At 38.9% G+C, this 22,476-nt stretch overlaps 1 pseudogene; it reads right to left on the bottom strand.

Annotated features, from left to right (window-relative positions):
• Positions 1–6,382: 6,382 nt before the first annotated feature.
• Positions 6,383–7,517, bottom strand: LOC103606539 (annotated as a pseudogene).
• Between the last annotated feature and the right edge of the window lie 14,959 nt (positions 7,518–22,476).

The following is a 22,476-nucleotide window of genomic DNA, read 5'->3' as shown; positions in this document are numbered from 1 at the left end:
CGTTTCGTTCACTTCCCGGAGAGGCAGGAGCCAGGTGCGGCAGGGCGCGCTCCCGCGGCGCGGGCACGGCACGGGCGGCCGCCGGAGACCGAGTCCGCGCAGTGCTGGGGACCGCAGCCGCTCTGCGGGAGGAGGTGTGCATCCTCCTCGCCCTACGAGGGCACCGGCGCAGCTCCGGAACCTGCGAGCCTCGGGCGTCCTCGGTGACAGCGCCTCGGGCAGCCTGCTCCCTCCCGATCCGCCCAAAAGAGCAACAGTCAGTTCGGCTGGGGTCTTCCCTTTCGGTGTCCTGGAGCCTCCAGTGCCAAGCTGTGAGGGCGCTCGGCTCCCCGCGGCTGGCACTGTCACGGCCGCCGCCCGGCCCCCGGCGCGCCCGAGCAGGCAGCTGCCTCCCGGAGACGTGCCCAGCTGTGTGCGCGTATGTCTAAGCGAATCTCTTCCCCTCCATCACTCGGGCGCGCAGGAGGGACCGGGTCCCCGGCGACCAGCTGCAGAGTGGCTGCCAGTCCACACCCTCCCGGCTCTCTCCCCACCCACCCCGCCCCTACTCTTCCTCGCCCTTCTCTCCTCCCCCTGCTCCTCCTCCAGCTGCCGCTCCCCGGCTCCCAAAGGCAGCGGACAAACCGCAGCAAAGGGAGGAGAAGGGTGGGGAAGGAAGCGCAGGTGTTTTCAGCGGAGACATGGGCGCACGCACCGGAGCGCTTGCTGCAGGGGGAGGGCAGGGCCTTAGGCGGAGAAGGGGGAGGAGGAGGAGGATTTACCCGGAGGCGGAGGTCCTGCGGCGGAGCCACCGCGCTTCCCACCCAGGCGCGGGAACCTCAGGCGAACAGCGTGGTGGGGAGGCCGGATGGGCGCGCAGAGCTCTCTGGCGGACTGAGGTCGCAGCTCGGGGAACCCGCGGAGGTGACCAGGGTGACAGAACCTGGGACATAGAGGTCGGAGAGACCCAATCTCTGAGGAGTTGAGACCGGTTTCTTTGGCATGAGGGGGGTCTAGATCCGGAGCATGGGGCACACAGGTGTCCAGGGAGCTGGTGTGTGGCTCCGGCTTGCCGGGCGGGAGAGCTGGAGGCTGCTAGAGGTCGGGCGGCGCAGCGGCGGTGCTTGGGGCTGCTGTGTGCATTCGGAGTCACAGGGGGCGATCACCGCCTAGCTGGGAAGCAAAGCCCAGTGCTCAGCCTTCTTCCAGAACCCAAGTCCTGAAGTCCAGAGGCACACTTGCCTTCCCATTTCAGTCCACGAGCATCCTGCCCCTTCCCCCAAGCAAAACAGCAGGCCAGGGAACTGATTGTACGCGCTATTTACTATGCTCTTTGCCTGATTGGAAGGATCCCATCTGATCTCAGGATCCCATTTGACTAATACGTTGCTGCTACTCTCCCAACTCTAGTCCCCCTCCCCCTACATACATCCCCACTCAACCAAAATTACCCCGAAAACTGTCTGTCTTATAGATAAAGTTTTTCCCTCTGGGTTTTCCTAAAAAGCAAAACCTTTACTTTTTCCTTTATTTCTGTAACGGTATTAGGTCTCTTGCCTACATTCCGTAGTACAAATGCAGTACACAGAAAAGTCCTTTAGGCAAGAAATCACAGTGTATGGCTTATGAGGGCTCGTCTGTTTTCAAGTTACAGTTAGAATGCAAAGTTGAGTCAAGCTGGGGTCACTAAAAATGATTGGTCCATTTAATTAGAAGTCTGTTGGAATGATCACAGTCAACACTAGAAAGAGTTGTTGTGCTTTCTCCAATATCCATTCCTTTTTATTATGGTAATTTCATTCTGTTAATTTAGGCAATCAGAAATTGAAAGGTCGCTTGCAATTCACAAGGCACAATATTTCTAGATTCTTCTTCAACAGTCAGCCCCACCTCCTTCCCCAGGCCCACTCTGGCTATCACCTCAAACGGTCATGAGCTCAAACCTCAAACTGCACTTTTTAAATTTCAGAATATAGCAGGAAGAGAAAGCTGTTGAGTTCTAGAAAGAGATAACTTAAATCTAAGTATACTTATTTACCAACTACTCAGACAAAATCATAAGCTCAGCAGCAGCAACAAAATGTATATTGTGTAATATATTGAACAGGAGAAAAGGTGGCAGTTTGCCAGATATGTGATCCATTAACCTCTTTAGCTCATTGTTGGCAACAATAGCATACAATCACATTCTTATGTTTGAAAGACAAGGGATTTTTTTTCCCATCTCAAAATCACAATGCCACATTGTAGTCTAAAAGAAGTCTCAAACAATAAAAGTAATAAGAAAGGAAGAAACACAATTTGCTTTTTTTCTGAACAAATGTTGCTGTTCTGTTTTTCTTGAGTGAAAAAATGCTGATAAGCAATAAAGTACACAAAGGCATGACAATAGATTTTGAAGAAAGCATCGCTCCATCTATCAGTCCTTTCAATTAGTAAACTTTATTTATAGTGTTTATACTATGTTTTTATTGGTTTTGTTTTGTTTTGTTTTGTTTGTATGAGGAAGATTACTGAGAAGGAGGATGGGAAAGAAGATTCTGGTGTCTCATAATTCTGTCTTGCATCAGGTTTATGTCTGGCAGGAGAGGAACATTCAGCAGCCTGTGCTTTCTCAGCAATCCTAACTTCTCCTCAAAGGATCCTTAACTCGGTAGCTGATGGACTGCGAGACTGTCGCAGTGATTTTGCCTGGCTCATGCAGGATCACATCTGGGGCTGGATGCAGGTACAATCCCAGAAACTATGAAGCAAAGCTCTGGAAAGGGCTTTTAACTTTGCCTAGGGCTGCAGGATTAGATCAGGTACATGAGCTTTTTTGTGCTGCTTTTTAGTTCCTACAAATGACCTGGCTTTTCTGCTAGGTGAAGTGCAGAGGTGTGTGAGTGTAGAATTTTTGTGTGGGTGTAGAAAATTTTAGTGGAAACATTTTGGTATGGTGTTAAATTAAACAAAACTAAACACCAGACAAAAGTGGCACATCCAAACATCTTTTTAAAATGCAATTTTGAAAGTAGTCACAGATTCATTGGTTTGGTTTAGTCACCAAAGCTATATAAAGTGTACAGTAATGAAAACATTTAGTTAATTAGAGTGTTCATCTGGTAAAAAATATTTTTCCTGAACATCATCACACTCTTGTCTCATAAAGATGTAACCGTTATTCAGTTCACAATTCCAAATTAAGGCTGCCCTCTCAGTAAAGTATGGAAATGTTTGTCATTAGTAAGAAATAGAGGGTGTCTGATTTACTTTACAAAATCTTTTTCTCTTTTAACCAGCCTGTCACTGACATCTAGATTCAGTTGGTTTAGCAAATATTCATTGAAAGAACCCTAGTGTATGCCAACCACTGAAAACCAAAAGAAGAATAATAAATAAAGGAAGCCTCTGCCCTCATGGAGCAAGATCAGTAACTACTAGAATTATCAGCTATGGATCTGTCTGACCAGTAGTCCTTCCGTTATAAGGAAATGACCCCTGCACCTGCATCTCCACACTCCATCACTGTATTTGAATAGCTCTTGTAAGAAAGTTGTGGTTTATGTATTGTGCTATGCTGTGTTTATTTGTGGGAAACTTAAAGAGCCATACCCAATTGTAAGGAAAACATTTCTTGTGGAAAGGGTAGGTCCACAGATGGGATATCAGAAACTATTAGAAAGGCAAAGAGAATTTAATCTCTTTCTAGGTCTAGACCAGTGCTGGCCAGTAGAAGTATAAGTAAGCACAAATGTGAGCCACATATGTAATTTTAAATATTCTAGTAGCTCACTGAAAAACTAGTAAGAAACAGGTGAAATTAATTCTAATATGTTCTATTCAAACCAATATATCCAAAATGTTATAATTTCAACATGTAATTAATATAGAAATTATAAATGAAATATTTTACTTTATTTTTTTTACATACTACAGTAGGCAGAATGGCTCCCAAGGATGTTTAGGTCCTAATCCCTGGAACCTGTAAATGTATTACATTACATGGCAAAAAAGATTTTGCAGATATAATCACCCTATTTTAAGGTTTGCAATCTAATTATCCTAGATTACCTGGGTGGGCCCAATCCAATCACATGAGATTTTTTTGTTTTGTTTTATTTTTGTTTTTGCTTTTGTTTAATAGTATTTTCTGTGTTATTCAAGTTAACTAGTTAAAATGAGAAGTTAACATATCTTAATTAGTGAAAAGCCCTGATGCTTTGATCTGGAGGAAGAAAAGCTTGTAGTGACACACATTGAAAATGTTTTGTAATCAATTCAGTATATTGAGACATTCCTACATTTCAAGAATTGCTTAAATTCTGACAGCCAGATTTCAGCATGTGAATATATGATGACTTTTTCAAAAATTTTATCAATATACAGTGTAGTTGATTTTCATGTCTCTTTACCAATTCTTCCCTTCCCCCTTCCTCTCCCCCCTCCCACCTATCAACATCGTATCTGTTCACTTGTCTTAACAAGTTCAATGAACTGTGATTGCTGTGTCTTCTTTCCCACCCACCCTCGTTTATTTGTGTATTTATTAATTTATTTTTAGCTCTCACAAATAAGTGAAAGCATGTGGTATTTCTCTTTCTGTGCCTGACTTATTTCACTTAATATAATTTTTTCTAAGTCCATCCACGTTGCTACTGATGGTAGTATTTCATTATTTTTTATAGCAGAGTAGAATTCCATTGTGTAGATATACCACATTTTCCATATCTACTCATCTGATGATGGACATTTGGGCTGATTCCAACTCTTGGCTATTGTAAAGAGTGCTGCAATAAACATTGGAGTAGAGGTATCCCTTCAACATGATGATTTCCATTCCTCTGGGCATATTCCCAGCAGTGGAATAGACTTTTAAACATCCAATTAAAGCTTTTCATTGTAATCATGCTATACTTCCAACATTAAATTACAGTTACTTTGGAGCACAAATCAAATGGTTTAAAGTAAGCCAGTAACATACCTAAGAACACCTTTCTGTATTATATTTTCAAATTACTTCTCCTCCATGTAAAGGTCTTTTCACTTTAACTTCTAAGTTACCCAGCTCTGGAAGTCACTACTCAGGAGCTCAGTATGGTCCAAAGAGAAGGGAAAAAATGTAACTAGGACTGATATGCATACATGTGTGTGTAAAGCAAAATATGATCTATATCTATGTTATATATATATAAATCATACAACATATAGTCATATGATATATAAACTATATATGATCATTTCTATCACTGATACCACAAGCTAAATTATATATTATGCAATCTTCAAGTAACAGATGAAGCAAAAGATTATTCTGTATTTATATACAGAGGCATGATAATGAATTTCACTTGATACAAATAACTGTGCAACCAACACGTTGCTACAAATTAACGGGTTTTTTTTCCCCATGATTGCCATATAAATAGAGTTTTAATTTCATATTTTAACAATGAAAGATCATACATAGAGGTCAATACATATGCATAGGATTTCAAGCTAAGCTTGTCTATGTGTACAGCTGAAATCAATTACAAGATTTGGCCTAACAAATACTAGGGGAACTTTTTATTTAAGTAGTTATTACAGGTATTATACTTCATTTTGCACACTGAAGTCAACATATACACAGGACAAAGTTGGAATTTGTGCTTATTCTTCGTTTAACTTTTAAGACATTACTATAGCTGGATATTAAAAACAATAGCAAATAGTGAGCATATTGTGATTATGGTCCTTCACCCGTTAACTACTGTCAACTCACACCCCTGGGGTGTTGGAGACACAAAGTATAACTCAAAGCCCCTTTCTTCTGAGCAGTGAGAAACCCCAAAGGGGTTAATTTCCAGGAATCCTCAAGAGAGAGGCATTCCTCCTCAGGAAATTAACCCTGAACTGGGGTTCTTTCTCAGTATTTATTCTCCAGGCCAGAAAGTTACAGAAAAGGAGCATAGGTGGGGTTATAGCTAAGTATAGTTTAACAATAGAGGCTGGTAACATAAGTGAAATAACAAAGTGACATTCCATAATGCAATTAGTAAAAAGTTAAGTCAGTTCACCAGCAAAAGCTTGTTCTTAGCAAACTTTCTTTCCGTAAAATTTCCTTAGCATATTTACATAACAATCAAATAACTTTCTTAACATGTCAATCAGTAGGTTAACCTGCACCAAGGACATCTGTCCTTGAGCCAGCAATTTTGTTGTTATAATTCTTTACCTACTACAGAGACTTTAGCCTGGGGAAAGTTTCCTGTCTTTTGCAAGCTTAACATTTCTATATGTAATTTTTAAAAGTTAGGCTAAACCTGAAACTACAGGGCTTTGGAGGCTAGGCCCTGTGAAATACATTTGCTTTATTAATGTTTGTGCTCTCTACAAACTAGTGCATGTAAAATGCCAGCAGTGATTTTTATTCACTGCCTCATTAAGAGGTGTGACACTGAATACCACCTGGGATGATGTCCAGCATCCTGATATGCTTCCCCATTGTAATGGCGCCATCTTTCCTGATTCAGATCAAAGTCTACCAGTTCTACCTGATCCTTTTCATCAGCCTCTTCTACTTCCTTCTTCTTGGGTAGGAGTTTTTCCAGCAAAGAGAGTTTATTAGGAGAGAGAAAGCCATTCTCAGGAAAATTTACCTTAAAGTCTATGATTAGGTAACCATTTTCATATGGCCTACATGCTTTTATTTAGCACATACTTGCTATCTCCATGCTTAACAACCTGATCTGGGGGATGAGAGATAATGATGGTGGTTTGGTTATCAAGAGTAGATATTAACTTTTGGAAGCCATACAATGATTCAACCAATTGTATACATGAAAAGATCTTCCCCTTGCCGAGTAAGAACAGCATGGACATTTTGATCTAAAACAATGATAGCATTTCCTGCTCCAGTCCTGGTTCTTGGCCTCCTTCACCATGGAATATTACCGTCTGTTCAATTTTCATGCCTTCATCAACGTGAACTTGTAGAATCTTCTTCCTTCCGTTGCAACTTTTGTACCTGTCTTTAGGACTGATCCATTCCCCATGGCCCTGGCACTCCATGCACACAGACTGAATTTGCTGAACCATTCCAGGTCTTATATGATGAATTCTTACTTGCATCCCAGTCCCTCAGTTATTGGGACAGCACTCTACTGTTCCTTTCTTACCACCTAGGCCTTCACATTTGTCACAAATCACATTCTTTTGCAGAGCTAAAAGTTTTCTAAGGTTATTGAGAGCTGATGCACAATATTTTTACCTCTCCTTTCTCTCTGTATACTTCCTTCTCCTCTAAAAAATATATCAAAGACGTCCATGGGGGAGCCAAAGCCACCACCTGCTCTATCCTCTTTAATTGCCTCTTCTTCTCCTTTGTCATATAATTCCATTTTTTTTTTTTTGCATCACAGAGCACTTCATAAACTTTAGAAAACTGTTTAAACTCTCCTTCATTTGGATTCTTATCAGGGTGGTACTTCAAGGAGTTTCCTATAAGCCTTTTTCAACTCTTCCTGGGTAGCACTGGGTGTGACCCCCAAAATACAGTAAGTGGTTTCTTTCACCATTTTTCTATAGCTGGTGGGCAGGCAGAGGCTGGTGTATGGGAGAAGGAAGGAGCATATCACTGTTTGCAGCCTGGGCAGCCACTACTCTTCCACTTCTCATCAAATGTTCTGGAAAGTTTCCTCACGAGAGTTTTGAAAGTCAGAGGATTTTCTCAGGCTGGAAGCCAAAGAGATGTGGCAGAAGGAAAAGTCAGAGAGATTCAAGGAATGAGAAGGATTCAACAGCCATTGCTGGTTTGAAGATGGAGGGGGACAGTGTGACAAGGAATGCAGGTGGCTTAAGGAGCTGAGAGAGGCTTCTGCTGATGACCAGTAAGCAAATGAGACTCCTGCCCTACAATCCAAGAAACTGAATTTGGCTAACAATCTGAGCTTGGAAGCAGATTCATCTCCAGAGCCTTCAGAAGAGTGAAGCCCTAAAGACACCTTGATTTTGGCCTCAGGAGATTCTAAGCAGAGGACTCAGCTGAATCACACTATGCTGGGGCTTCTGGCCTAAAGAACTGTGAGATAATAAATGGGTGTTTTAAGCCACTAAATTTATGGTAATTTTTATGGCAGCAATGGAAAACTCATATACCAAATCTTGAAATCTGGTGTGTGTCTACACTTACAGCACATCTCAATTTGAACTAGCCACATTTCAATTATTCAATAGCCACATGTGGCTTGTGGCTACAGTAATGGAAGACACAAGTGTAGACCAAGAAGAGCCAAGATGTTTAGGAAGTGCTAGGTTTCTAAGCTAAATATAATGTCAGCATGTGAAGAGAGAAGAGGAGCAAGGATGGGAGGACCTTGGATAGTTCTGCCCTGATTGCCCATCCTGCCCCGCATGAATGGGGTAGTTTTGCTTATACAGACAACAGGCTAAATATTATAAGCTAGATTTTCTAAATTCATTATACTCTGATATTTTTGTTTTTATTACCTCCTGGCAACTAATAAAGTCTTCCTTGAATATTCCATCTTTGTCTATGTTAAGTTTCAGACTAATCAAGAGAAGAGTTGTTGCTCTCACTTGAATTTGTGCTTGAGTTGGGGCATCATTTAGTTCCACGCTATGGGGTGGGAGAACATAGGCAAGATTGATCAAAGAATGTGTATGAGAGAGGAATTATGTGGATTGACTTAGTATTACTAGGAAGGCTGTTACTCCTCACCAGAGAATTTGCCTTTCAATATCAACTTTCTGAGATCTATGTTTTATTTTTATTAAGAAAGGCAGCATGTTTTATGATTCTGATTACATTCCATGTTTAGCCTTCTGAAACCATCTTTTACCATTTTCCCTAATAAATGGGAATGTATAAGCTTGCATTACAAAATCTAGAGGAAGAACTAACCATTGTAACCTGGGACCATATTAAGAAGTTTTTGCCAAACAACTATAGAACTAAACTGGGTTTAAAGAGAAAAAAATGGAACCTAGAGGAGGAGGGAGCAGTGGCAGGGCTTTCCAAGTTTTGAGGAGCACTGGAGGTAACAGTGTAAAGCAGAAAAGTGAACAGTGAGTGGACTGGTTGATGAAAAGTTCCTTTTGACTTTAGCAAAAAGCTTTAGTAAGAATAGCTGTAGTTCTATTGCTTATAACAGAATACCTGAAATTAGGTAATTTATAAAGAAACAGAATTTATTTTTTACAGTTTCAGAGACTGAGAAGTCCAAGGTCAAAGGGCACATCTAGGGGGTCTTCTTCCTGGTGAAGATTCTCTACAGAGCCCTGAGGTGACTCAGGGTATCACACTGCAAGAGGGCAAGAGCATGCTCATGTTCTAGCTCAGGTCTCTCTTCCTCTTCTTGTGAAGCCACCGGTCTCACTTCCATGATAACCCATTAATCCATGAACCCATTAATCCATGAATGGATTAATGGATTAATCCATTCATGAGGGCAGACTCATGATCCAATCACCTCCAAAAGGCCACACCTCTCAACACTGCCACATTGGGAATTAAACTTCAGCATGAGTTTTGGAGGGGACATTCAAACCATAGCAGTGTTACAGATGGAAAGGTCAGTAAACTCTAGATATTCACTGTCCAATACGGTGGCCTCTAGCCACATGTGGCTATCAAAACACTAGAAATGTGGCTAGTCCGATGTGAGATGTCCTGTAAATGTAAAATACACACTGGATTTCAAAGGCAGTACAAAAAATACTGTAAAACATTTTATTAGTTACTTTATATTAATCGTTGAAATAATATTTTGGATACATTGGGTTAAATAAAATATATTTCTAAAATTATTTTTACCTTTTGAAAACCTTTTTTAATATGGCTACAGAAGATTTAAAATTATATATTATTTACATTATATTTCTACTGAACATTGTTGCTCTAAACCAAGTGCTTCTCATGCTTTAAAGTATGTATGAATCCCTCCGGAATCTCATTAAAATGAAAATTCAGAAGCTTCCAGGTGAGCTGATGATACTGGTCCTTGGACCACACTTTGAATATCACAATGATGATTCACAACCTTGCTTGAAACATAGAACCACTTAGGAACTTTTAAAATCACAATGACCAGATTGCTAAACCCCAAACCATCCACATAAGAATTTCTGAAGTTGGGACCTGAGTATCAGTATTTGTTATAGATCTCTAGGTGAGTTTAACATCTAGAATACTTGAGAACCACTGCTTTAGAAGCTCTCGAATAGAGGTGAACTAATTTAAATTTTTTTTTATAGAAAACGGAGAAGTTTATATATCAGGAGCAATTAATTTGTCACTAGTGAATATTCATTTATTCATTAAGTGAGTTATTATTCTACGTAAGTCATGGTGATTTATATCCTTTGCCTTCTAGAAGCTTAGAAATTATTTGCAGAGATAAAATAACTACTTAAGTAACTGCAAAACGACATGGGATAGGTTCAGCATGAGTGGTATGGATATTAAGGATTATAGGACTCCAGAAAAGAAAGAAATAATTTTGGATGAGATAATTACCAAACTTCCTGGAAGAGCTGATGTATGAGAAAGACCCAATGCAGTCATTCTCAAACTTTAGGTTGCATCAGAATCATCTGGAGTGACCAGGCCAAGGCCACTGTTGTCACAGAACATTGCTAATATCACCCCTGACATTATGAATGAATTGTAACCATTCCTACATCTCTGTTCTAACAACTCAAGATTCAAAGTGCCAGTGGGAGGCTGATTGGCTGAGCCCAGGCTACATGCTCAACCTCAGCCTGCCCAGGAGCCATTGGTAGTGCACAACTTCTCACCAAGACTGCACACAAAAGAAGTTTTTCCTAAAGTAGCAATGAAATTGCAATGCTGCTCAGCCTGCCCCCAAGCCCTTCCCTCTGCCCTCACCAAAATACCAAAAATAAAATAAAACAAAAACCAACCAAACAAACAAAATGTCTACCACAGGTAGTACTGTTCCAAGAACAGGCATGCACGATTTTAGACAAGAAGGCAGATTCAATTTTACATTGTCAAGTTTGAGATTATGATGTTTAACTCAAGTAGAGACGCCCACTTATTAGTTTGAGGAATGAGGTGAAGGCTAGAGGAAGTTGCTTAGGTGTCATCTACTTAGAGGTAAAAATGGAGGACAAACGTGAGCATCAGGAGGCAGAATGTAGAGGAGGAGCCATGGACAGAGAATCTTTTAATATCCTCATACTTCTGGGACTAAAGGAGTAGTGCAAAGGGTGTTGCATTAGGTATTAACAGGTATTAACACCAAAACAGTTCAAATTAGAAGAGTTAAAAAGGAATTTCTATTGTGGTATTTCTCAAAGCTTTTAATGTACTAGTTTGCATTATAAAGCTCTAATAATGCTGTATTTCCAAATATTTTTTAACTATGGAACTCTCTTAAAGAACCAGTGAGATATTGAAGACATTTTGGAAAACAATGGGCTAGAATTTTCTGGAACCAGGAAAAAAAGAAACATATTTAGAGAAATAATCAGGGGTAGAAACAATAGTCCCAGAATCCAGACTATTCAGACAATTCAGACCCCTCTTACTCCACTGTAATAGAAAATGAGTTTAATAGTATGAGATTAATCATATGGAATTCTGTCTCACTCCCATGTGCCCCAAATGTACAGTACTTGGCACATGGAATCACACCATGAATATTTAAGTGAAGAAGTAAAAGAAGAGCGAGAAAAGCACTTTATCAATATGGAGTTACAAGTAACCTCTAAGAGCACAGCTTCAGAATAATGGTGGGACAGGTTGGAAGAGACACCCACTTACTGAGGATTTCTTAAATGATTCCTCAAGGATCTCTGGCAGAGTCAATTGTTTACCCTGTCATCTTTAGTCCCTCTTTTCTTTGTAATGTAGCAAGGGCAACCATATAATTTATCATCCAAACTAGGACACTTGAGGGAGAGAAAGATGGAGCTATGAATAATTACAGCAGGAGAACACATACAAAACAGTCTTTCAGGCAAACTGGGACAAATGGTCATCCTAAAAATAACTCCTAATTTTTAGCTGTACAATTGAATGTGAGGAACAAAGACCACAGTGTCCACCCTCTCTTGTGTTTGCAGGGGATCATGTAACCAAAATGGTACCAGGTCGCAGTGGTTAGTTTCTCCTCCAAATTTTACAGGGGTGGCTCATATTGTGACCAAATATGGGTTTTGCCTATCAGAGAAGATCGTAGAAGATGTTTGTAGAAGGATGCACAGAGAATATATTCATAATGGGTGCCTTTCTCCTTCTTGCTGGCTGGAACATGGTTATTCCAGTTAGAGTTTTAGCATCCATCTTGGATCATGAGGTAGTATGCTTAAGATAGTGGAAGAGAAAAAAAAAAAAAAAACCTGAGTCTCTGTGATCATTGAATGGCCCTGTCAGTCCCGTTTACCTTTGGTCTGTTGTATGAGGAATCTATTGTGCGAGTAATTATCCTGGGTTATTTTGGGGTTTTCTGTTGCTTTTTGTTAAACCTAATCTGAGTGGATAAGACCTTATAACAGTGCTGTCTAAAAAAATAATGTGAGCCACAACTGAACCCTATATATGTAATTTAAAAATTTTTAGTAGCCATTTTAAAAAGTAAAACAAAACAGGTGAAATCGATTTTAATAATATATTTTATTTAAACCAATGTAGATAAAATATCTTTTCAACGTGTAATCAATATGAAAAACATTAGTGTGATAGTTTAGATGCCTTTGTTTCATGTTAAATTTTCAAATTTCCATGTGTATTTTGCACTTACGGCACACTCAGTTCAGACTAATCATATTTTAAGTGCTCATAGCGACATATAGTTAGTGGCTACCATATTGGACAGTAAAATTTTATACCATGAATACCTCCTCTCACCTATTTTCTGTCTCTCTTTCCTTTTGCTTCTCTTCAATAGGCAAATATAGATGAACTCTGTGTTATACAACAACAATAACAAAGTAAGAATAATAAAATTTTCTCTCATTCTTACTTTCTATAAGCTATTGTTTTTCTTTCCTTCACAACTCTATTTAATTGAATTTTTGATATAATGTAATTCCTGTCTTGGACTAATGACAGAACAGGGTCCTTCAGGATACCACTTGATAAACTGGGTTTCTGGGTGATGCTAAATCATCAGCAATCATATTTTTTGGGTGATTCTCTAGCAAATTGAGCCCTTATATATTAGGAGTTATTCGTATATCAGGACCCAAACCCACTACATTTTGCTATCAGTTGCCACAAAAAAAATGGTTTAATATATATATATATATTTGCAAATGATTTAAGACAATCATTTCTGGTAGCATTGAGGTTAGCCCTTTAGTGATGCCAATAACCCTTGCTTTGAGATATAAAGTGAAAAGTTGGAGAAGAAAGAATTGTTAGATTTGGTCATTTGGGTGTTAAGGCTAAGTTGTATACCTCCTGGGAGGGGTTATGAACACATGCATCTACTGTCTTATATGGGACCATGTAAAAGTGGCTTCCAGCAGGTGGGCTTCAAGAGTACAGCATAACCTCAGTTATCCAGAGTCTAGTGTTCAAGCACCAGGAATGGAGTCAGTTACAAAATTAAAAAAAAAAAAAAATGAGTATCTTGTAAAAAAGAAACTGTGAGCTTTGAGCATTTTGAACGTCATTAAGAGGAGCCAAAGACAAGAAGGTTATAGCAGATGAGCTGTGATTGATTAATTCTCCAACAGGAGGGAAGAAATCTTCTGGCTTGATGGTGATGTACAAAAAAGGTCAGTCTTTTCATGTAGAAGCCAAGAAATTCAGACAACATGACAGGGGTCCAGTGAGATAAAAATATGAGTAAGAAAGGCAGAGAGAAGGGGAAAGCAAGCAAAGGAGATTATGAATGGAGGAGAAGTGGCGGTAACAAAGACAGAAACAGTAGCAAAGAGGCCAAATATGTCATCAGCTCTTGTGGACAGCAGAGCAAACGATGCGAAGGTGAAGGCCTGAGTTATATCAATAGTCCAATGGATGTTAGGGTGCCATGTGTAATTGAATCTTCACATATTCAATATTTCTGGAAAAAAATGTCTCCTGCCAACTGTAACCATTTGTTTGGTTGCTAACTCACTTATGTGCAGTTGTCTTATCGGTAGCAGAGGTTTGGACTCTCTTTGGCCTGTGTGCTCTCAATGATTTACATAAAGCCAGTGGTTGCTGTGGGTGGTGCTGCCAAACCTGAGACCTAAACCACAGAGCATGGACCAAGAAAAATAAAGTAAGGGGGAAGAGAAAGAAAAAGACCTTTATAAACATTTTAGTTATCTAGAAGTCATTTATCTAGCCTTCTTAACTATAAATACTCTAGCTAAAAACAAAGTAGTAAGCAAAAACACATTTAAAAGTCTAGATAGATACCAAGCCCATACAGTAATCTTCATGCAATTTACTCGTTGAAAACTCCCCAGGCCCCTGAAGTGTGGCACCACTTGCCCTTCTCTTAACCACCCCAGACATCACTACTCCCCGTGGGCCCTTGTTCCTGCAGAGCCATGGATATTGCCTCAGAAGCCTCAGCTTGGCACTCCAGGCAGCTGCTACTGATCTGTCGGGGTCAGCATGCAGCTTGAAACCCATTTGTCATCCTTTCCTTACCTTATTACTGAGAATGTTTTATTCTTACTTTTAAACAAGTCTAACAAGCACAGTTAGTATTTTCTAAGTCAATTGCAGACCAGAGCAACAAAATACCAGTTGGGGGAGGGTATGTGATAAATGATAGCCGAAGACATGACAGGTGACTTTGATGGAGGGGCAGAAAAATTGTAAAAGCCTCTGAAACTTCATCTCAAACCCAAAAGCAGGTGGCCCACTTAATGCCAGTATGTAGTATGTGTTGTGGCAGGAAGAGAATAGACTTTGGAATGAACAGGTCCAGGTTCAAGTTATAGATCTTCCGCTGGTAGCTTCATGCCCTTGGGCAGTATTTGAGTTATCTGAGCTCTAGTTTTCTGATTTCTAAAATGGGGATAGTAATATTACCTTCCTTATCCTGTTGTGAAGATTAAATACATGTGAAGCAATGGGACTCGCGGTAAATACCCTTTTCCTTCCTCCCCCCCCACCAAAATGAAAAGGTTCTTAGGTTATCACTAAATTTTATAGTTTCAGGCAGTGCTTATTAAACTCATACTACAGTATGGACACCATGCTAGGCACTGGGGTATACAATTACATGAAAAACAGTCCATACCATCAAGGAAGAAAGATTGTAAAACATAAGCTGTATGGTAGGTGCAATAGTACGATTAGGTGCAAGTAATTGGTGCAGTAATAATGGCAGCACGGGGTGGCTCTCAATAATTTTGGGGGGAGGGCATCATGTGTTTATAGTGATGATAATCCTGAATCATCAGGAAACATAAATTGTGTTTAATAAACCATGTTTAAAGAGCCAAGATATGGGTAATTCTTGCTTTGAAAATATTCTATTTAAAATTGTGAACGCTAAGAAAATAAATTTCTGTGGTTTAGTTGGGTGGAAAATCCATTAAGTTCTAGTAGAACACTTTATTCATTGATAAGTCAAATAAATAAGGCATTGCTAAAGTGACAGATGAGAAAGGCAGAAAGAGGGAGTAAAGACATGGAGAAAGGACAGAAAGGAGCAGAAATGTTATGGTGCTACCAGAACTGCTTCCTGAGAATCAGTCTTTCGTCAACTGCTGTTTCATTTAATCTCCACACTCACCCTGTCCAGTTGGCAAAAAGTCTCTGTATAACTGATGAAGCTGAAAACACAAGAGGCTATTACTTGTCCAAAGTCACACATTTAATAAGTCATGTATCCAGTAGGTAGAATCCAAGGTCTCTGCCTGAGGCACAAAAAATATAAAGTAAAGGAGGTCACCCTCATACAAATGTTTAGTTCTAAAGGATTTCATTTAAAGACATAACATTTTAAAACCAGGAAACAAATACCCAATAATATGGAAACAGGTGATATGGAAACAAAAATGTTCTACATATGAAATAATTGCTAAGCATGATTGCTTCACCACTTCTTTTCTTTTTCTTTCTTTCCTTCCCTCCTTCCTCCACCAAATAGATGAGAGTAAGAGAGAAATACAAGAAAAAAAGGAGATAGAGAAAAAGAAACAGAAAATAGAAGGCAAAGGAAAGAGAGAAGACGTAAGAAAATAGGAAATAAATGTGTAGGGAAATTTTAGTCATGAACATATAATATGTCTATGGTATATTTCAGATCTGGAAATAAAGACATACTATTACACTGCATGTGAAAAGACTTGCTTTAAAATTTTTCCTGAAAACCATTGAGGTCTGGAAAGGAGTAAATGTGTTAGTAAAGTATTTAGATGTCTTTGACACCTGTAAATGAGCAGGTAATTTGGACAGAGTCTAAAGCCTTCCTGTGGTCCTGGAGCTGATGTCTCTGGCCGTAGCCCCATGGTCTGCTGCTCTGTGTTCCTCAAGGGCAAGTGACTTCTCCACCAAGTTACTGTCAATACCACCCAGAGCCCAATACTGCCATAGGGATGTGGAAAAAGAGCATATGTTGACTGTGTTTCCTAGGTGCTTTTCAAGAAACAGCGCTCATGTGTATCAGCTGGTGATGAAGAGGGTGGCGAGATTCCAACCCAGCTTCAGCCTGAACTGCAACCTCCGCAAGCTCTCAGCCGCTCAGAACAGCCAGTTTCTCCTCTGCGTGAACATGATCACAGGACACATCTCACAGGCTACGTGAGTGTTCATGTCAGATACTTCTATAGGGACTCGCTCAAAGAAAGTTCTCACTAAATGTTAGCTTTTAAAACACACCGTTTTCCTGCCTCTCAAAGATTAACACTATTTGTCCCATGTCAACTTTTAGCGTGTTCTCTGCCCTAAAATTATTATTTTTTAAAAAGTGAAAAATAGTCTTTTTCCAAAACCAGCTATTCATTATTTTTTACTGTTCAACACAGAAATTTCCCTCCTAAAAATACACGACAAAAGTCTGGTGGTGTTTGAAACACTTGCATTTAAAGTTTTATGACTTGCATTTAAAGTTTTATGACTATCGGCATTTGCAGGCTTCTCCCATCAACTTGGGAGGCTTTGTCACATGAATCAAGGGCTATAAATTTGTGTCATTTACATTTTTATTTCTCTAAACAGTCTCCACAAAATTAAAAAGAACATAATTTCAGGTTGGTGTTTATTATTATTTTTATATGCAGTCCCTGAAATGTGAACACTTTGAAACCTCATTCATTTGGAATAATGAAGTTAAAGTTAGTGAGAATTCTGCTCAAGAAAATATTTGAGAAGAAATGGAGTTTTAGTAATCTCAGGAAAGTTAATGTTTAAGTTAATAAATAAATGGATTTTAACAAGTAACAAAGCTAAGTTCATAAAAACTACATTTACAAAAGACCCTGATTGTTTTATGCTACATCACAAGAATAAATTACTTTGGAAACATAATAAATTTAATTACTAGAACAAAAAGTAAATGACTCTTTAAAAACAAAAACAAAACAGACAAAAATCCAAGCCAGGATTTACTGGATTTACCTAGCTTGCAGATAAGACTGAAGAATTCTTTGAAGAAAAAGTAACATTTCTTAATTACATACAGTTTAGTTGGTTAACTTTACATGAGATTAGTGAAGTGTGGCTTAAGAGGGTTTTATTGCATAATGCAAGTTAAAGCAATATCCTCATAAAATAAACAATCCAATTATCTTTTCTTATATCATAGCTTTCAAACACCTAGGGCTTTGGGCTCGTTTATCTTTAGTTGTGTATGGACAGAATTCTATCAAGGGAATGCTGGAGTGTGGAGTGGTTAACTCTTTCCATGGAAGCAACACTTGAATAGAGCCTTCAAAGCTGGAGGTCACAGCAATGTCTCACTCAGGAGGTCCTGGTTTCCAGCATGTTTTAAGTGCCTGGGCTCTGGAGTCAGACTACCAAATTCAAGCCCTACTTCCGCCTTGCAAGCTCTATGAGAGTGGGAAGTTACTTCAGGTCCCTCTTCTGTGAAACGGGGATGATCATAGAATTTGTATCCCACTGTTACTAAAAGATTACCATTTAAAACAGTGCCTGGCACACAGCGAGCTCTCAATAACTTCTGCTGTTACTATTGCTGCTCTGGTATTAAAGAAAGTTTGTCCACTTTTAACTTCATGGAAACCAGCCAATCAAGCCCTAACTTAGATTATTAGTTCACTGTACTCATACCCTGCCATATCATTTAATAATTGTGTGTATTATAATGCTACTAAAATGTTTTACCTAGCAGGTGACTTTTTTTCAAATTATTCTTTATATGAATGCATTGTAAAATGCTTTTAAAAAATCTCTTAGAACAAAACATCTACTGAAGTCCAGTTACTGTGTTGTTAGTATTTGGAGGACTGTCAAGAACCTATTTAGATTGCTAACTTCTTTTGTTATTATTGTTGTTATTAAAGTTTTATGGCATTTGAAATATCACCAGGTAAGCTCTTGAATTTGCCCTCTCCTGACCTGCTCTTTGCCAGAAACCCGAAGCCTTGGTTTCTCTATTCTTTCTCTCTCATTCTACATCCACTATATCAGAAGAACTGTAGACACTGCCTCTAAAACATATCTTGACTCCATCCGTTTATTTCTCCATGATTATCACTGTCTTCCAAACTGCCTCCATCTGTCCTCTTGCCTGGGCTACTGCAATAGCCGCCTAAATGGTGTGCCTGTTTTCACCTCTGTCCTCACAAAATGCACTGTCCACTGACAGACCAGACTGATCCTGCTGAAATATACATCTAACCATGAAACTACTCTTATTTGAAACCTTCCAGTGGCTTTTTATTACCCTTAGAATAAAATCCAAACCCCTGACTCTGGCATACAGTGCTCTCTGTGCTCTGAACACTCTCTACCTCTTTGACCTTGTTTCCTGCCCTCTGCCACCACCCACTGTGGCTCAGCCACACTGCCCTTCTTCCTAGAGCATGCCAAGCTAAGGACCTTTGTACCAGCTGTCCCCTTTGTCTTCCCATGGCTGCCTCTTTATTGCTCTTCAGATTTTAGGCTAAAGGTCCCTTCTTTGGAGATGCCTTTCCTCTCCCACCTAATCTTAAGCATCTGCCTAGTCACTCTATCATATTGCCTTTTTCGTGTCTTGCATATTTTTTCATAATCTTATTTTTTCTGGTTCATTCATTTGCTGCTAATTTGCCTATTTGTGTATTATCAGTCTTATTCCCACTAGAATATAAATTCCAACAGGATAGTAACACTATTACATCCCTGCATGGAATAATTTTTGTTAAAACAGTGTTTGGCAAACAGTAAGCATTCAACAAACATTATGTTGAATCAATGAGTGGAATTTTCATGTTTCCCAAAGGAGGAAAATCCCTGTGTCCTGACTGGAATCATCTCTAAATCCCCTCAATTCTTAATTTCCACCCAGGGTAATTCCACACAAGAGCCCACAAGACTATAATGACTTGTATCTGTCCCCAGGAAAGCATAAGTTGACTTTTTCTTTCAGGACTGTGTTGCACAACCATTATTTCTGTACTACCATTCATTTTGCCTACCTTCTCTTGATTTTCTTTTTCTTGCCTCATATTAATGTCTTTGAAAAAATTATCTTATTCAATTTACAGAACAAGCAGAGTGATTATTATTACATCCTTGTTTTCTAAGGGAGAAAATTGAGGCTCAGAGTGTCACACCACTCGTAAGTGAAAGAGATTTGAACTCAGGTCTGTCTAATACTAAAGACCATGAATTTTCTCTTGCTAGAGATTGTGTCCCATCAGTTACCATGATCTCAAATTTCCCACAATAGTCGTTAATGAGTTAACCAAATGCCAAACTGGATTACCCTATATAATCATTTGGGGACTCCTGAGTCTTCTTAGACTTGCAGAATAAAAATCTGGAGTACAGCTCAAGAATCTGCATTTTTTAAGAAGCTCTCCAGATTAAAGGCAGTTGGTTTTAGGTACCATTGACTTAGATAAGACAAAACAGGTAGGGGAATGTTAAATTATACATGTTATCTCCAGGAAGGCCTCTGAAATGTCAGCTGAGATTAGTTTATCTGATTAGGTAAGTGACCCAGTGTATATCTGGGCTGAGATATAGAAAGATCAGATTGGAGACCCTCAAGTTCCTGGTCTAGGAAGAGGGAAGCATGTGCTTTTTACTAAGGGAAGAGCCACAAAGCATGAGATGGGGCCTGAGCTTTGGTGTGGAGGGCATCCCAATGGAAGTACTGAGTGCCGAAGAGTATTCTTGCAATGTTTTGAGGTTCTTCCATAAAACCCCAACTAGATAGTTGAGCTTCGTCTACTGTCTCTTGAAGCTTCTTAAAGTCTTTGAATAAGTCATTCAACATGTTTTTGAATCATTAAAAAATCTACTCAAAATAAAGTGGGTGTTTGTATTATTTATTTATTTATTTTTAGCTCCCACAAATAAGTAAGAACATGTGGTATTTCTCTTTCTGTGCCTGACTTGTTTCATTTAATATAATTTTCTCTAAGTCCATCCATGTTGTTGTGAATGGTAGTATTTCATTCTTTTTTATAGCAGAGTAATATTCCATTGTGTAGATATACCACAGTTTCCTTATCCACTCATCTGATGATGGACATTTGGGCTGGTTCCAACTCTTGGCTATTGTAAATAGGGTTAGGGGGAGGAAGAAGACACAACAATCACAACAATTTCTTGAACTTGTTAAGACAAGTGAACAGATATGATGTAGTGGGGGGGGAGAGAGGGGAGAAAGATGAACAGGTAAAGGGACAAGAAAATCAACTACAATGTATATTGAGAAGTTAAAATAAAATCAGAAAAAAAGAAAGAAAAGATTACAATTGCAAATAGTTCCAAACAAACAAACAAACAAACAAAAAAAACCCAAAATAAAGTGAGTGAAAAGGGTGTTTTATAGAGGTTTAAGATAATCTAGGCTATTACAAATGGCTTTATAAGCATCTCCATACTATTCCCCAAATACTGAGAAGTCTGTTTTATAATATAATCATGATATAATGAAAAGAAACAACACATTTAGAGTACTTTTCCTAATGGGTACAAAACTGTACTATCAACCATAAGTGAATCATTGTGCAGAATATGTACAAGTACCTATGAAAATTAAAATAAATAAAATTAAATTTAAAAAAATAGAGTACTTTTCCTGTTGGAGAACATAAAATTTTGTCAAATCCACATACTCTAATAATAAAATGCTGGCTCTGTCACACTTCTTGTTAGTATCTAATAGAAGAGATAAATAGCCTCCTGAGGCCTGTAGACCATGGAAATTCACATCTGGTAGCTTGCACCTGGCTGACCTACTCATGGAAAAGGTCAATGTAGTGCAAAAGGGTTTTTTTTTTTTTTTTTTTTTTTTAATCAGCTCTGCTGGAGGGAATTTAGCAGCTGTCAGGGGAGGTTTTCATCCTTTAACATCATTCCACTTGCTGAGCTGTTCCTTTAACCATGGCAGGGAGGGCCATGACTCTGTTTGGTAACACTATTGTGGGCTACCCCCTCTCCTTCTTTCAGTAGTGCAAAATTAGAAATTCAACTATTCCTATATTTTCTGTATTGATGCATGACCCAAATACAGACCCGGATCATTTTATTTTTTTGCAACTTGAAATAGTGTTTTAAAACTGGGTTTCATTGTCCTTACAAATATTCTAATATTGCCTTTTATTTTTCACATTTGTTCTATTTGGTAAATTGAGCTTTCTTCAATAATTAATCATGGTTTGTCATGAAAAAAATTGTTTTTTTGCTGTTTCCAAATCTGAATGAAGAGATAGTTTCAGGAAACCCATTTGGAGGAGAGAAAAGTTGGGGCCAGGCTACAAAGGATACCATTTTGAGCTAGTACTGTGAGGCTCCAACAGTATCCACAATATGCTTTCCTAAAATGCAGGAAGTAAGGTATAGTCTTTTATAAAGTTTAGAAGTTTCAATGTGCTTGAATTCTGGGTGAATTACTTATTGAACTAGGAAGGCTGTCCCTTAGATAAGCCCAAAATGTCTCCACTCAGATTTGGTTTCTATTTTGTACTGTCCAATGAATAGCTATGTATGCTGAATCTAGAGTTTAATATCACAGCTCTTCTCTCTAAATCATCAGTTGAAGACGTTAATAACATAGGAACGACCATGTTTAATCATTAAAAAAAAAATCCTTTCTAAAAAACTCACTTCTCTGTCTTATAACTTTCCTATTTCTCTATTCAATTTTAAGTGGTCTAAAAATAAAGGCAGTATCTACCTAGATAATGCAAAGATTTGCCCTCCGGTGTTTATGAACCCCAAATCCTCTATCACTGATGACCTGAATTTCTAGCTTGTCTGATAAATGCTGAGCTTTCACATCACCTCACCCTGAGGAGACAAGTTCATACTGAAATATGAAAAGCAAAACATTCAATATGCCCAGAATAATCTACCCCTTCAAAAGAGAAAAGTCGGGAATCTTTGAGACTATTATGTATAATTATTTTATGTTTAGC

This window comes from Galeopterus variegatus, unplaced genomic scaffold (genome assembly GCF_000696425.1).
Source record: "Galeopterus variegatus unplaced genomic scaffold, G_variegatus-3.0.2 Scaffold144, whole genome shotgun sequence".
NCBI classification, from domain to species: Eukaryota; Metazoa; Chordata; class Mammalia; order Dermoptera; family Cynocephalidae; genus Galeopterus; species Galeopterus variegatus.
This window is presented reverse-complemented; position numbering and strand designations above follow the sequence as displayed.